We start from the raw sequence: 18391 nt of genomic DNA, 5'->3' as shown, positions 1-18391 counted from the left end.
CTCTTTTAAAATATCTGGACACGATCGTGATAGCTGAAATCTGATGTAATTTTCTAATATGAAGTGGGTGGGGAGGAGCTCATTAATTGAGCATGGGGTTTATTTCCCCCTTCAGAAGTAGGGATTTTTTGCACCCGGCGCACACGAATAGCACGTTACGGGTGTGTGCGGTGCTTTTCGCTGTGAGCATGGTGCAGGTGAAAGCGAGGGACTGCGAGCGCTCCTGTAAGCCCCCGGCACCGCAGCCGGAGCAGGAGTTGGGGCTTCTCTTGCCAAAGCAGAGCGGTGTATTTCCCCGACTTGCTTGAGGTGAAGGGGTTCATCTACCCCCTGTTTGACTGGAATGGGAGAGGACGCACTTTAACCTCGCCCAGGCATTTTTACTCAATTGCAGCAGTTCCAGAAATGTGTAAATTTTCATCCGGTCATATTTTGAAAGGGTTTGTTGCTGTTGCTCAGGCAACATTTTTCCCCCCTCCCTAAACTTTGACTTTTTCTATTGCTCAGTGGCTGGTAGTTCCTGCAGGAGCAGACGATTTTTTTGAAGAGCGTTCTAAGAGTGCCTTTCATATAGCGAGATGTGTGAGGAGGCAGCTCATTGGCAGCGTTATAAAACCAAAACTTTATGCATCGTAAAAAGTAAAATGATTGAAAATTAATATGATTTTGCGGAACATGAGAGAATCTTTTAGGTGGAAAATTAAATAATCCCGTCTTTAATGTTTAATGAACAATGGAGAGCACAACAGGCAAGAAAGGCATAATTACCAGATTTGTATCTCTCGACATTAACATATTCTAGGGTTACCAGTGATACATTTTATGGTTTTATTTTCCCTTACGCAGCTCGCCTTCCCACTTTTTCTCTTGGAGGAAAAGCCCTCCGCGATGCGCTGCTCGGGGGTCGCTCGGCGGAGCTCTGCCGCTGCCTCCCCCTACCCCCATTTCCCCATCCCCCTGTTCCCTCCCGCCCAGGGAAGCGCGGCGGAGCCCCGGCCGGCACCGCCGGGAGTGGCGCAGGTCGCCGGGGGAAACTTTCTACCCGAGCTGTATGGAAAACCCTGACAGTGCAGAGGGCTCGGGAGGCGAGCGGAAAGTTATGAAGTGATACGCGTCTCCTCCGGCCTTGCTCTTCCCCCCCTCCCACTCCCCCGGCTCCCCATTACACCTCAAAGTTTTCCACGGACCTTTTAATTCATCTCCCTGACTCGAGGGCGAAAAAAATTAAATATTCAAATAATAATGGTGCATTCGCTAAAGTTAGGCTGTGAAAAAGCGGCCACTGTGTGAGTGTGGGAGGATCTCAGGTGAAACACGGACACCGCTTATCCGCGTAAATCTCAGCGCACCCGCGCGGGTAGTTGCGCGCAGAGGAGAGGAGCAGGCTGCAGCTGCGGGGCCGGCAGCCAGTCACGCGTGTCCCGGCGCACACTGCGCCCGCTCGTGTCCCCCTCGCCGGGACCCGTGGGTCCACAGTAACACTTCAGCAGTGGTGGGAAGCAAAAGTTGTTTTTCTCTCCGTATTAAATCGCATTCGTGAATCCTCTTCTTCTGCAATGTTGCTTTCGTCGTCAGGAGAGACAAGTTATTATTCTGCCTGTTTAATAATATTATTTACCAACTCTATTTTATTTTATTTTTTTTAACATTCATGGACACCAAGTTACGCGTTTGCTTTTAATTTTTATCCTTATTCGGGGCTAATAAAAGCCCTTCAGGAAGCTTATCTCCAAGCCTGACCCTACAAAGAGCGTATAAGTAGTTCTGTCTACACTTACCCTTTATACAAGGTTGCTGTTCTTAAAACCATCAAAGTTACCAGCACGCAGATAAGATGGCTCTGACGTTTCGTGCAACCCATCTGCTGCCTTTTATGGTTGTTATTTTGCTCGGCAACTTTATTCGAAGGGTAGTGCAATTATTTAGGCTTTATTTTCTATCGTCTCTTACTCTTCCTGGCAGGCTGAAGTATATCATCTTCACACCCCCTTTTCGCACCACAACTTTTGTTTTGAGGACCCTGGGGTTAAATCTAGCATGATTTTGTGTGTCTAAAGCTGCGACAACTCACCGCTAATTCGTTCTCACACGACCAAAGATATTACCATACTAATATTATTATTGGTAAGAAGAGGTAATTGATAACACCACCTGCCACTCTGCAGCAATCACGATGATAAATGTTTCCATCAGAGGGAAATCTGTGCTCGGTCTACGACAGCCTAACCCAAACAGCATGTCAAATGTCAATTATAAAGATGTTTCTTTTCTATTACAATTTTTTTGTGGAAAGCAACTGGCCCCACCATGAGATTTATAGAACCAGTCTCCAGCTCAGCAGAGCCTAAACGTCTTGCCTTAAACGTCTAAGTTACTTTTCCTTTTATTTAATATCATGCCACCCGTGGATCTAAATAAACATCTATTCACGTACACAAAAGCTTATGTTCACACTTAGCAAACTCCAATTATTATCCACTTCTGTTCTTTAACCTAACAGATGATACATTAATTTAACCAACATTTTTAAATACTTTGTAGAATACTTGCGATACACTTGGCTATGGGGTATTATCAAGGCGACAGCCATTTAAGCTCATACATACATGTCATGTACACAGAGAGGTGCATGGGTGCTGTATATATTAAACCACTGTATTTGTATTGCAACGCATGTCTGTCAGCACAGACACCAGAAATTAGAGGTAGGAATACAGCTTGTGTATAAAATCGGTGCCTTCAGACCCTTTTCAGAAATCTGTATGCTTCCAAAAATGACAAGTGACATGAGTATTTAAATGTATATATATATATGCATGCCATACACATAAACGATGTAACGTCATTCATTAACTCTAGCTCTATAAATAGTGCCGTCAAGTATAAAAACTTTCATCCCCTTGGCTACAGATATGCTCAGAAGATTATTATTAGTTTGTATTAATAGATGCAGGCCTCAAAAGACGAAATCAGCTATTGATAATTGCAAGAAGTATACAGCAGCTACTGTATCGATCGGCTTGTCCCTTATTCCCTGGTATAGGAGAGATAAGAAGACACACTCTTTAGTGCAATATAATTTCTTTTGACCTATCTGCTTGCTACAGACTTATGATGAATAGCCGGAGTGGTTAAAGTCCTTTATCACGAAAGTTACCCCTTGATATAATATTGATTCTTTATAACTAGCTCCAAACACAAAAATCAAACTGTCCACTTGACCATCATCATCATCAATATCATCACAAAGGCTCTGAATAAAGATCAGCACAGGACTGAAAACGCTTTCTATAATCTGCCCACCTAATCTTTATTTTGCTGATGATGAAAAGAAAAGGGGTGTGAGTGTGTGCGCGGGTGTGCGCGCCGCGGGAGCGAGCGGAGCGGGGAATGTCATCTGAACAAATAGTAACAGTAAAGAAACAAATTAGGTTAAGAAAAAGACCGTTCAGCCTCCTTCAAAAGAAACCAAGTGATGATCACCGAAGTTAATGATCACGCTTCGAAGCCCCGCTCTCCTGGAAGGAAGGGAATCAAGTGTGGAGAAGGCCCGACGTGATATTATATCATTCCCACCCCTCCCCCCCGCTTCACCACCCCCACCCCCCCCCCCCCGCCTTTCACCTCCGAGCGAAGCGGTCTGCGGTGAATACAGGGAGTTATGTAAGGAGCAATCACGGCAGGAGCGATACCAGGCGGCATTCGCCTTGGTTAGAGTCGGGGCGAACAAGTTGGCTTCTCACTTTGTCTCCTTTCTCCAGTCCACAAGGCGATCCATCATTTATTTCCAGATCACCTGGTGATCCGTTAGGAGAAAAAAAAAGGGATGCCCCGCAGGAAAAAACATGAACCGCTGATGTTTGGGTTGATGCTTAACGGGCAGTATCTATAGGGCGGTGTAGAAAAGAAAGAGTATAATCCACATGTACATTGCCTTAAATTAACGGTATTTCCTTTGCCTCCCCTCTCCATAGCACCAGCATGCTTTTGCTCAGTGTTTGTATTAGCACAATCACCAGTAATTACAAGCGTGTGTAGACTGGGAGAATGAAGATTGGGAAGGTGGGAGGTAGGACGTGATTCCCCTTTGGAGCAATCAGGACTGGGAAAGGTTTCATTCCATGCAAACGGTACGTTGATCATATTTAATGGGCTGGTTAGTCTCGCATACAGCCGAGGTGCCGTTTCAGCGCAAGTTTGCGCTTTTCAGGCTAGGAAGCGGAGGCGGGGAAAGGGAAGGAAAGGGAAGGGATGAAAGCGGCCGCGGCAGCTGAAGTTGTATTTACTCCGTCCAGCTCCCGGAGGGAGGGCTGCTCCGGGAGGATTTGCTCTGTAACAGGGACACCCTTTGGGGGACATCGGTTCGGGGGGAAGCTCCGGGCAGACCGAGCAAGTGGCGGCCGCTCCGAGGGGAGCCGCGCAGGGGCCGAGCCGTGGGACCCGCCGGCACGCGGTCTCGGCGGCAGGCGGGCGGCTGCAGCCAACGGCGGCGTTGGCTGCAGCCGCCCGCCTGCCGCCGAGACGCGTGCGGCGGAGGTGGCCCCTGCGCGGCCTCACGCTGCTCCGGAGGTGCCGGCTCGGTGACACTCCGGCCACCCCCGGGGCACCACTCCGCTGCCGCCGGCTTGGCAGGTTTCACTGTCCCGCCAGCACAGCCTCGGCCTGGGCAGCCCTGGGGAATCCGCTCCCCCCCCCCCCCCCCCCCCCGATCCCCGGGTAAGACCCGGAGGCTTCAACACTGGGAGTCGCGATCAGGGTCTGGACCTTCCCCGGGCCCCCCAAACCCGCCACTGTAGCGGGGCAGAGCCCCCCACCCGTGGGAGCGACAATGACAACAATTACTGTCATCGCACTCCCATCCCTTCTCACAGCGGAGGCTTTCTCTCGCCCTACGAGCAGCTCATAATTACATATTTTGAAAGCTTTCCCCTCCTTCCCACTGAGTCCTGAGCACCCTCTCACTCCTCCTCCTCCCCCCCCCCCCCCCCCCCCCCCCGAAACAACATACTGGGTCATCGAGAGAAAGAGGAGGGAGAAAGGATGTGATTAATATCGAGATACTCTGAGGCCTTAGTCGCTGCTCCTCATCAGGTCACACAGACAAACACCCCTTGCTGATGAGTCCCCCATCCCTAGCAGATATCTCAGAAGAACTGTTCACTGACCTTTGCAGTAGATATTGTTAGAGAATGAAATCAATCAAAAAAAAAAAAAAAAAAAAAGGAAAAAAGACAGCCTTTTGTCCAGGTTATGACACACGACTTGAAATTAATTATAAGACAGGCATTTCAAGTGCACACAGGGGAACAGAGGGTATTCTTAAGATTTCAATGCTTTCAGGGATAGCAAGAGGCAAGGTTTCTCAGCAGATGCAGTCTAACACGTGGTGATACCAGATGATGACAGAAGTTAAAAAAATGAGGAAGTGGAAATAGGCAAGTACATGATGCTGGCTGGTGGGAGAAGGGCAGAAGGGTGCTTTCACCCTTAAGCTACTTGTACATAGAAAAAGTTGATCAAATGATGATGGTCGATGTTTTTTTTTTGTTCAACAAATCTTTACTATGACCTAATGATATATGTGCTATTGAACTTCACAAAATGCATTCATGCTTCCCTGGCAGGTCTAGGTGTAAGAGTTGATGACTAACAAAAGTAATATAGATTAGAATCAATTCCCCTTATCTGGTGACAAAAAATAACATCGTGTCAGCACTGTGTACATCCTATCATCGAATGACACAATATAATTTGATTAGGTGAATAAATAATCAGGTATGTCCAGACATATAGGTCACCTACTTGCAAATTAGATTACCCTGCTTGGGTACAGGCAGCACCTGATTAGGAAACAGCTTCTATGTCACTCTAGCTTCCCTTTAGAAAGAGCCTCTGATATTTTCAAGTGCAAGGGGTTTTGAAAATGGTTATATATTTTTTCAAATCCTCTATGTGTTTTCACACTTGCATGTAGCATTTACGCAGTCTGTGCTAGAGATACCACCTTTAATACCAAAGCTATATGAGTTGTCCCTATTTCTCTGCGTATTTGCAAGTTTTAAATGATAGCCCATGTGCTATGATCTGAAATAAGGATAGCTGAAATACAATCTTTTTGAAAACTAAGCAGCATGCATTTCCATAAATGATTTTGTCTAACCCACTCTGACTGCACGCCCATATCAATAACAGGAATGTGAGAAAGAATAAAGTGTTAGATAAGGGAGCATGGAAACATTTAAATTCTGAAGTCCACACTGAGGAAGATGGTCAAATCTCAAGATAAGTATGTTGGCATTTCGATGTAAACTGTTATCTCACACGCTACAGAAACAGGAGAAAGCTCTATGTGCTAAGGCTCTTGAAGGTTGGGGTTTCTGCTGGGTTTGAATCTTTTTGGACACTACTGTCCAGGAGGGTCTATGAAAAATTTTCTTGGCATTTTACTTTTCCCATAACTTGTGAATTTTCACAAATTAAGTATGCAACATGCTGGAATGCATTTTGCTGTGAGACGATGTATGTTAGTCCATATAGGGATAGAATCACTTGGAGATGTGTAGAGAAACGGGAAAGAACAGAAAGAACAGTCTGTAATAAACACTTGGTAAAGAAGTGCTATTAAAAAGGAAGAATAAGAGCAGTTTGGGAAAATAGATAGAAGACTGAGCCACTTGAGTAGTAAGAGAACAGTGGTAAGGGCAAAAAGGTGAAACAGATGATGGGAAGGGATATTACGTGGGCAGAGAGAAGAGGCCAGTGTGTGACTGTGAGGAGAAAAGAAGTGTTTTGGAAACGTTAGCCTGGAGTTCACAAAGGTTAGCAAATGAGAAATTGCAGCCTTTATTTTACATAAAGACTTAAGCAAGGTAGGATTCTTAAAAAAGCTTTAGACTCTAAGTAATAGAACAAGATTCTGGAGGATTTAGGTACATCAGACCTGTGGATCCTATTTAAAAGTTTTCTTTGAACGTAGAACAAAACGTCAGTTTGTTTGAAAAGTTTCTAGGCATAAACTAGCGCAAAGGCTACTGTCTGAAAGGGCAGTGTTGCTCTCAGTGGTCATGCCATTATTAAAATGAAAGAAAAAAAAAGAAAAGGCATTCTACCCTGACACTTTGCTTTTCTTTCCAAGACCTCCATCACTGATAGTGAGTCATATTATTGTGTATTCTTTGCATATATATTTTTATATATAAGGCATACCTTTTAGTCTGAACTGCTTATACGTGGTTGTACAATAGCATACCTTTTCAAGTATGTGTATTTGATTCCTTTGCTAATGACACCTGACAGCACTTTCATTCAAGGTAAACCAAAATGGCAGTGGTGTTATTGACTTTCTGCGTTTGGTTTCTTTTTCACCACTGAAAGATATAAAATGATGGAAGGGTGATAGGGGGAGGGACTGAGATAAAATTTATAAAGTAACACCTTTGGGTAGCAAACATTTACTGAAGGAGTGCAATAATGCTCCCAAACTCCTGATTTTGACCATTATAGCAAAATCTCTGCTGTTACTGAGATCAAAATCAATTGATCAGTCAATCATCCTGCCTGCTTCTGTCTGCTAAAAGGAATGATACTGCAGGATCTGTTCTCACTCACCTTTATGAGAATAAAGGAAGAGTTTTATTTCCCAGTTTGGAGTCTTGTCTCCTGAATGCACCAGCTTTTGTACATGCACATGCATGAGTACAGAATCACAGAATCACTTAGGTTGGAAAAGACCTTTAAGATCTTCAAATCATGTATGTATTTTTAATAGCTGTAAACAGAGTTACAGATGTATATCCATATAGATCTGAAAATGATACTTGCACACCTTTATTCTCTCTCTCATCACAGGGCTTGATTTCAAAGTAACTTCATTCATCCATGCGTAGCTCTTCACAAAAATGCTTATCTTAATCTAAGCAGTTTTTTGTAGCACCTATCTATGACAGTAGCTAGGCTGTTTTTTCCTCTGTCAGGTGCAGAGGAGGATCTGTGGTTGAAGGAGCCATCTTTCCCCACAGTGGGAGATTTCTGGCTCAAGTATATTTATTTTCATGCGCTCTCAAAGAAAATAAATGCATCCAAATGATGTGTTACAAGCATCATTTCCAGATGCAGAATGTGACTCTCAGAGATGCTGTATTAAATTCACACAAACTATGAATTCAGTGCATGAGGTAGATTTCTGATAAATTTATAAATTATATTATATTCCCAGTTAGGCTAGAGAGGAGCAGAGATCCAGACAAACACAGGAGAGATGAACCAGAAGGATGCAGAACAATCAGTGGTTGCTTACGGTTAAAAAAAACCCCTCCATGATGGACAATGTAATTTTCCAGTCAATATCAGCAGTGTTTCTGACATTCCTCTAAAGCACCTGGTACATGCCAATGCCACAGACCAATACAAATAAGCCAGAAAACAATTCTGTGCCAGCATGACAATTTGTATGTCCTTCTGTTCTCTGGGCGAGCGTGGATTACACCTGTATCTCTCTGGTGCTTCCTCTTGTCTGCTTCCCTGTCTCTGCTTCCATGAGAACATCAATAGTATTTTCACTAAATAGATCAGCCTCATATAACCCAGTGCAAGTTACCGTTTTTGCAATAATGTTTATTTTTAATTGTGGAGGAGACTAGAAGAGGAAGAGGGAAGCTGCACAGGGGAAGGAGGGACTGCTGCAATGGCAGCACTGTCCTGCAAGTCTTCCTTTCTGTATGTCAAACCCTGCCTTCCGGCATGAGGCTGATCACTTAACTGCAACACAAAGCTGGTTACTGAACTTCACCACCTCCCAGAGCACAGAATGGGGCTAACACTCTCCTGCCTTGCAGGTACTGAACATTAATTCATGCTGCAAGGTGGACTGAGTGCGGGCAGTACCATGCACTGAACCCAGGCACTCCTGTTAGGAAAGGGACATCCTGGGTGCTCCATTCTTCCCTGCACAGAGAACTAACAGCAGCCCTCTTAGTTCATCACCAAAGAGCTGATTTATGCAATGGGTTTGCTTTTGAGGAAAAAAATCCCTCTGGTAAGCCTTGCTGTGAGACACTGACATGCATGCAAGTTAGGTAGTCTTGTTGTGTTATTTTCATGTACTTAAGATCCATGTAATATATTTTAACGGTCAAATACAGGACAGCCGAGGTGGTGTCACATATGTGTTCTGCCTTGCCTGTTTCATTAGCTGAGTTGTTTGGACCCTGCTGTTTTCAGAGAAAGATTTTGTATCTGACACATCATGCTAATATCAGTCATTAGGCACAACTACATGTGATTGGTGCTCTATAAATACTTATGCATAAGTGGTTTTCAATTGTTGCTATATAAACACCTACCAGAGATAGCTCTGCAGTGGCCAGGAAATAAATGAGTCAGACTGTCCTACAAAAAGTGCATGGAAGTCAGTAGTGAGTGAACATTGTTCTAGGCTCTTTGCAGATGCAATGACAACAGTTTCAGGGAGAGGTGGCCTCACCTCCAGAATCTGGGGATTCTGCGTGTGCTGCTACAAGTATCAAAGACTCCCGCAGCTTTGGCCGGCTTCCAGGTAATGCGGCATCAAAGGACATGCACAGTGTAGTTTCTCTACCAGCTTCTCCTGCCTAGGAGGGACCCGATTAGGAAAGAGGGTCTTCAGGAAAGCTTGGTGTTAGGTGGCTGAAATCCTCAGAGGACTTCTGCCATGACTGATCAGTGAAGCATGGAGTCTGCCCATTCTTAGCCTCATCACTGAAGTTCTGCTGTCACTGACAGTTTGTCCCATACCCTCTAGTGTCTTTTCAAAACACCTTCAAACCTACATGAAAAACCTTTAGTCACAGATAGGCTGACCTGTGTAGGGAGTGATTAGAAATGAGGTTCAGATTATCTTTGTGGTGTGGTTTTCATACTTTTGTGCCGAGCATGCAAGCTGAAACCACTCAGAGTAGTGGCTCTTCCTGTAAACTGATGGAGAGATACATTCTTCACCTTAATGCAGGAACCATGAATCATACCTCCAGGTGAATTGGTAAGAACAAAAAACAGTGAAAAAAAGATTTTTACTTCGTTGATACAGCTTTGCTAAGAAATGTTTCAGACCAGGCCAGGTGGAAGCAGGAGCTCTGATTTGGGTTGGCTGGATAGTGAAGACAAGCTCTGAACTGCTGTACACAAACTGGAATCTTCAGTGCTGGTGGTGTGTCAGTCTAGCCAAGAAACTGTTCTTGGGCTGGCTACTCAGGCTGTTGGGAAAAGTATCTTGAATTCAGTCACTGAATGCAAAATTTAGTCCTTAAAAGTGAGAGGTTTTGGAGGTTAGGAAGTTCAGGTGTTTTGTATGTGTGAAGAACAGCAACACCTTAAACATCTTGAACAGCAACATCCTTAAACATTAAGGAAAGGAAACAGTAGGTTGTACCAGAAGTGATGATCATGATAAGGAGAAACATACCGATGCCCGTCTGATTTGCCACAGAGTTTGCACAGGGTCAAATGCATTCCTGCTTACATAATTCAGTAGTCTGGCACCCCTAATTATTTGGATCTGCTGATTTCAATGGGAATTGCATCCTGATATAACATAGAATCAAATTTGGCAGTTACATCAGATTGGGGTAAGTTACAGTCATTTTGAACATCTGTTGAATCACGATTAAGTATGATTATATACTTCATCCCCTATAGTCATTTCCTTACCTAATTATATCCAACCACTTCATACGCCACTATCAAATTTGCCCAGGTATATTTCTGAGTCAGTACTCCTGTAGCTCTGAAAATGCTATGATGTTGAGACAAGAAAGTAACTTTTTAAATTAAGAGCAATTTACAATATGTTACACTTTCAACATTCAATTAAATAATAAAGTTATGAGAACAAAATCCTTTTGCAACTCCAGGGAGCCACTGATGGAATAATCTGCAAATAAGATTAAAAGATTTCAGTACAACTAAGATTGGCTTTCATGACCTTAAATGTCATCCACATCAGATTTAATTCCAAACACTGAATTTTTCCTGTTTCATTAGTCAGGCCAGAAAAGAGATCATCATGCTTTATCATGATATAGAAGGTGAGTATTAATACGTGAATAATGCTTTATTTTCTAGAAATACACACTGTTCAATTTATATTTCCATTTCAACAGTAAAACCTTTGCTGTATAACGTATGCAAAGCTCCCACCTGCAAACATGATTATTCTGTGCTGTTGACATCACATTATTATGCAATCAATAGTTTGTCATGACTTGCTATCTTTTAGTTCCCCTGGAAATTTGCTACATTTTAATTCGGACTGAATAAAGAAATCTTTCCTACTATCCAAGTGCATTTTTGATTACTAAGTAGATATTTACACATGAAGAGCAAATTGGATGAAAGGACTATTTGCCTCCCCCAATATATCACCAAAATGATTTAGCCTAAGTGAAACTTCAGTTGTACATGAGAAAGTCTGAGGGGGGCTGTGTGAAGTAAAAGGAAGAATTACTTTTTCATTTGGTAGTAAAGCAACCATTTAATATGAATTAATATCATAGAAAACCTATTTTTGGGTTGTGCATGGCTAAGCATATTATCTGAAGCAAGTTTACAAAGTCTCCTGGAGTATTAATTGGGTTAGCCTGAGGAGCTGATACCAGAGTTTCCAGGTTGACCACCTGACAAAATTGTGTTAGAAGATAACCGTGAAAACATTTAATCAGATTCTTTCCAAGGAAAGATTCAGAAATCCATTCCAGCCACTACCAAAATGATTGCTTTGAGTGGGGTATGGGTTTATATTCTTTCTTGTTGTACATGAATATGAAAACTTAGTCCAGCATTACATGTTTGCTGCTTTAAGAAGGGTTTCAGCTGGCAACATCAAACCACCCAACAGAAAAAAAGCAAGTTGCAGAACTCTCCTGCAAGGTATCAGTTAAGAGACCTCCATTTTTAGTAGAGGGCTAGTAAGGCAAAGACATGAAAGGACTTCAGATGTGTCAGGCAGTATGGGAACCAAGAGCCTGGCATGACTAGAAATCTTGTCCCTGACCTTGGCAGCCTAGGATGCCTGGCTTTCTAAGGGAATCTTTCCTGGTGGGCAGCTTTCCATCAGAACCACTCCTCTGGTTTAATTAGGATGTATCAAACTGGGCATGTTTTCGCAAAAAAATTATTTTGTTTTGATAAATGGGTGTTTTCTGATAAGGCTTGGTGCTGTCAGAGCATTCTTTATCAGTGTTGGTAAAGTTCTTGTAGCCCTGTTATGAGTAGCTGTGATGCTACCTGCTTTTTATTCAGATGCGATAGCTTTCATCCATCCCAAGCATCTAGAAAGGTGCTTGCCTATGTTGGATGACAAATACAGATATGACATTTCTGCCTGATGCAGTTTATGCACCAGCCAGGTACGTAAGAGTTCCAAAATGCACTAATTGGTATGAACTTAAACAGACAAGGCAATAATGATGTCTGACTTAGGACTTGAGTGTTATAGCTGGCTTCTGCAGATGTTCTCTAATGCCAGCACCTATGTTTATGTACTACAGCTTTACAGATGCTTTCTTTGATGGATCATAACAATCCCAGTGACCCTGTGATGCTCCTAAATCTCATCACTTAGTATTTGAGCAAGAACCAATTAGAAGTAGACTGACCTGATTTGTTTAAAGTACAATATATGCTTCTAAATCAGCATTCAAGGACAAATCCTCAGCTGGTGAGAATATATGAATGAAATGTACTTGCAAGCATTATTTGATCACTTACCGGGCTGACAACCTTAAGAAATACTTTAGCATTATTCTTCCCGTTGCATTTCAGATGAGATTGAGGCCAGGTACTGAGAACACTTTTGCTGGTGAAAATTGGTGAGTGCAACCCATGGGACATGCCTTCAGAGGTGCCTAGGACACAGAGCCCTTCCCTGTACTGAGGCAGATGACAGTAGAAGTTATGTCTCCTGATGTTCAGTCTGAATTGTCACCAAAAGACCACTCTCTTGACACTAACCTGTTTCATTTTGCTCTACCCTGAAGTACCATCCAGAAGTGAAATTCAGATGAGGATGTCTGGCACCATCTACAATACTGGTTCAAGTAATTTTGTGCTCTCTGAATTTGCTTTCACATGCAATTCCATATATTCTCAATAACTTGTAAATCCTCATGTTTTGGAGCCTCCCTTTTTCCTTCTCTGTTTAATACGTGGTACTCCAGCAGCCAGAGTTATATGGGAAGCGTGATCTGAATGGAGGAGCAGAACGTTCTCCATGGAGGACACCTAGTTGTGAAAACTTCAAAAGTTTTTTTCATTAGAACAATTGTGTGTTGAGTTCTTTCCCTTTTCCTTGTGTATACATAGAGCAGAAAGAGGTGGCTGGTGAAACACTGCTCAGGCTGTGATTTATAAAATTCTTAAAATGTTAACAGGACTTCAGTTGTAAAAGCAAGCTAACAGGCCTCTGACACATGTTAGTACAGAAGGGCAGCACTAGGCATCATGGCAATGGGAGAGAGAATTTGCTTCTTTATAGGACCCAGCTATGATCAACGTGACTGAAATACAAGTCCTATATGTAGAGTATGCATCAATTTCATTAATGAGGACAGTAATGATGCACCATAGCACAGGACCAGAAACAAACGAGCAACATTGCAAAAGATGCAAAATTTGTCTGTCACAGGAAACTTCAGGATTTCAAGATTTATTTTGCTTCTGAAGCAGAATAAAATGAAATCACTATAAGTGACATTTTCAAAACAATTTCATTTTAAGCCCCAGTCTTTAATCTCAATTTAAAATATAACACAAGCTGAAGGAGTAATTTCAAAAATGAAAAATGGAGTCACTGTTCTGAAAAGGTCAGTGCAGGGTATTTTAACATTACTGAAGGAGTTGTAACTGTTTTTCAGATTTTGTTGAAGTTGACACTTTTGTAGAAGAGCTTTGTTTTCAGTCAAACAGCAGTTTTCCATTAAAAAAACCAGCATGATTGGAAAAGTTCCGCTCAAGCTAGCTGAAGCATGGGAGGTTTGTAGATAAGGAGAATATAATTATCTACAATAAAAATTTTGTCAGAAGGCTGAGGCTAAGAGCTCTCACACACCGGTTAAATCCTACTGCACTCCTGAAAAGAGGATGAGCCACTAGGGCTGTTATTTTGCTTTTCTTCCGAAAGGCTGGTACTATTGAACTACATCAGTGTCCTTCCTGCCTAATCGCACTGCTTCGATGCTGACTCAGTGGGGATGGGGAAAGAAGACTGCTTAATGAGGACCTCTTTTGTGGAGAGGACTTGATCACATGCTCTGGTTTTGGTGTGTTAACAGTTACACTGAGGTCTGTGGGACAGCTCTGGCAGCAGAGGCTGGAAGTCAGCAGCAGCACTGCTGAACTGCCTGTGTTCTGGTCTTTCGGGCATCTCCTTCCCAAGATGTGGTCTCACGAGATCACACTGATGATGGTGGGATTACAGTTGATTTCTGCAGTAGCTTTCTTCTTCTGCTGACAAACATAATGAAAAACATATCTACTAAAAATATTACACAAATGTAAATGAAAAAACATTTATCTCCCATTTTGAAGATGTTATTGTTCAGGATTTTCATCTTTTCAATAGGTGACTGGAAGTCTTGATATGGAGCTCTGCAGTGTATTTTGCTAAGGCAAGAATCACTGCCTTAAGGCAAACTTCTTAAACTTATTGATTTTAAAAGGCCACACGCTCATTCTCAGAATGTGAGATCTTCCTTCACAATGCCAAGAAGCATCAGAAAGGAGCTGGGATAGAAGGCAAACAATCTCCTCTGCTCAGATAAGCAGCATCATGGAGACTAATTGGCCCAAATATTACTGCTCAATTTCTCACTCGAGCTCATTTAGCTAACAAGGGTCAAAGCCCATTTTCATATTGAAAGGGTAGGATTACTTTTTATTAAGGCAAGTATGGCTCTACTTCTTTTTTATCATTATTTCTACCAAAACAAAATCTTCACACTGAAGATTACTGCATTCCAATTAGCATCACACTTTGCAAGGAAAGCATCCAATCATTGTGAGAAAATTGTTTTTCTGTGTTAAAATAGCTGTCTGTGGAGGTCTGGTGTTCATTTTACTTTGTTTTTAGTGCTGGCATACAATGGGTGCCAAAAAATTTATATAGGTTCAAAACTCAGGCACAGTTAGTACAGAAGAAAAATTCACCAAGGACTATTAAACATGAAACCTGTAACCCAGGATGTTTTGAGACACAGACTGTTGGAAGATGTGTTGCTATGTCAAGAAAGTGTAGTGTTTGCCCAGCCCTCCTCCCTAAACATCCTTTCTCTCTGGAGAAGACTGAAATTACAGGGCTAAAGCTGCATCTTAGAAATTAATAGATAAAATATGTTTTAGTGTGGCTGCCAGAGTCAGTTCCTATAAATCTGGAGGTTCTCAGCTTAGACAGCCACTCACCTGTTGCTATATCTTTAGCAGTGCGTTTTAATGCTGGTAAGGTCCACATGTAAGCTATATCTTTAGCTATATCTTTATATATCTTTATATATATATTTATGTATATATATCTTTAGCAGTGTGTTTTTATGCTAGTAAGGTCCACATGTAAACAACAACAGGTTGTTGCTCCTTGCCTGCAAAATAGCAGTTAATTGAATACTTGATGCAGGTATGTAGCAGTGTAAAGTAAAAACCAAACAGAACCCTAACCAAGTTCCTGAAAATGAACTTTCCTAAAAAATGAGATTCCTCACGAGTTCAACCTGAGTAGGGCACAGGAGCAGTCTGTTTGAGCTGGGGCAGTGGTAAATTATTAAACATGCTAACAGGACTACAGGCAAACCATCAGTCTCCTCAGCTATGACATGGGGAAAATGTCACAGTGAAGCTGAGTGGTAGGACTTTGCATTTCATTCAGTTGACTGAAACTGATGTTTCTCTGCGGCCTTCGGTTCCTTGGCATTTTAGGATTAAAAATGCCCCTAAATTAATGCCCTAAGTTAAAAAAAAAAAAGCCCTAAAGTTTCCTAATTTTGCAGTCTGTAAGGAGTGTTTCTAGGACTTCCAGGCTGGCCTCACAGTCTGACACAAGCTGATATATTTTCATTTTACCTGGATGAATGCACACAAGTGGTACTTGTGGTCTGATCTCATATTCTCATTGCTGCTCCTGTTTGCCTGAAACAAGAATCACAGTGCTTCTCTCATTTCCACTGATGCATTAGATACATCATGAGGCATTGGTGGAGTCTGAACGCAAAAGAAATCCAATGAAATAGTCCTTCCTCTTTCCCTATGCAGAGTGATGACTGGAACCAATGGAAAATTAACTGCAGGTGGCTCAAAATCACTGACACTTTATTGCCTGCTGATTTCTCATTGGAGCACCTCAGTCTCCTTTCATTTACACACATTTCCTCTTTTCCAATGGAAGGGGCACTTAGGAGCAAATAACTTTTCTGTAAATTGGGCCATATGTCTAGTCCTCAAGGGGCCCACGGTTTCAGTCCTCATCTAGAAATTTCAGAATAAATCAGAATACAACAATCCCTGCACTAGAAGTACTTTACTGAGTATGTGAGAGCTTTTTCCTACAAATGGACTGACTACTTGAATTTGAAATCTTTTGCTCATCTGGAAAGTCTCTGATCCAGTATCTGACAGGAAGAATGTCTATCCTATCCCAATCTCAAAAGACTTTCTTACTAGATCTTTTCCTGGAAACATGTCCAGCAGTGTCACTAGCCATCATTTTTCAGTCTAGCCAACAGTCCCCCTTTTCATTAACTTGGCTTTCAATGGATACTGTTTTAGGTGAATATTAAGCCCTCCTGTGATAACAAAAAGTGCATATGTAATAATATACATTGCAATATATTTTCAACCCACCAGAGCCATTTCCTCCTCTTTTGTTACCTTTTATGACCCTGTTGTCATTTGGAATAAACTTTAATTGGGTCATTTTGTCATCCGCTGAGCAGCCTCCATTAACAAACCTTTACAGCAGTAAGTGCTAGTAGTGGGATCTCTGTCACAGGCAGTTGCCACTTAGTGAAGTTTCACAAACATATCTTCATTATTTATGCATGCTGTGCTTTATTACCGACACCAGGTGTGAGCCAGGAACACTTCACTACACACAAGCAACTAAAGAGGTCAGATGTCAGCCTTAAAGTAATAACGATAAAAACTGAACAAGAGGTGTGTTCTCACATCACTGTCAGTTGTCCTGTGCCTCACAAAGCACTGCACTCGTGCTTGTGCTTTATAGTAATGTTTTAAGCAACCGATTCATCATGGCATTACTGGGAGAACACAAACATGCCCGGTTTCTGATGAACACAAAGGGAACATTTTGACCTTAAGGCTTGCCATGTTTCAATGTGAACACGCATGGAATTACATATATTATGCACAAGCAAAAGTATGTGTGTTATCCAGTGAGTAAGAGAGAACATACTCTCAAGAAATTTGATTTTACAGCTTTTCTTGAGTAAATGTATACATAGCAGTAGGAATTACTTCTGGTTTACATTACTGTGAGGGTGATGAGCGTCAGGTTCTGTGTACACGTGTGTATGCGCATATGTGTAATGATGAAAAAAGGTGCTAAAAAAGTGTGCTCCTAAGCTGTAGAAAATATGACAAACAGAACGACTTTATTGATCTGGATTGATTCCTCTGAAACCAAAGAAATTATGACAGATTTAGATCAATGTATGTAAATGAATCATGACCATGATTTCCAGAGGCGTCATTCTAGTATGATTAAAGTTGACAGGAAAAATACAAATAAATTCCTACAGACTTTGACAAGGGCAAAATCCAGCCTCAGATTTTAAAACGTAGCCAACCTAATACTCCAGAAATGCACATAGGAGTTTTGAATTAGCTGTTACGTTTCTTCTGTGTTATCATAGTGTAGTGGTAATATGTGAAAGAATTACAAAATTTAATTAGGGAATGGTTCTTAGGTCATAGCAAATTTGGCACACTAAACACACAATAAATGTCTACTTTACTTTTAATTAAACAGCTTCCCCTTAAAGGATTTTAATCACTAGTTTAGATAAGTGGGGTTTGTAATGATTGTTAAGGAACTGTGGAGAGTGGCTGAAAATACACACCTGCATGCAGTTAGAAGAGGGTATTATGGAAAATATTATTGAGACTGTGGGAAAGCTTTCTTTTGTACATAACGTGTTGTTAGAATGATGAATAATGTCATAATTCTCACTAAAACTGCAAAATCCTTTTAACGTAGCCTGTTAAAAGCCTTCTTGAGGTTAAGCTTTAAAAAAGTCCTCCATCATTAACGCAGTCCATATTTGGGAAAGTGTGCTTACCAAAAAGGTGTGCAATGTAGAATATTCCAGCTCCACCAAGTGATAGTGAACTTAACATTACAGAAGTGTAAGAC

Source organism: Pezoporus flaviventris, unplaced genomic scaffold, assembly GCF_033815535.1.
Source record: "Pezoporus flaviventris isolate CSIRO_AGI_PZ_B2104156 unplaced genomic scaffold, CSIRO_AGI_Pfla_v1 ptg000007l, whole genome shotgun sequence".
Lineage (NCBI taxonomy): Eukaryota > Metazoa > Chordata > Aves > Psittaciformes > Psittacidae > Pezoporus > Pezoporus flaviventris.
The sequence above is the reverse complement of the archived record's forward strand: the minus strand, read 5'-3'. Positions refer to the sequence as shown.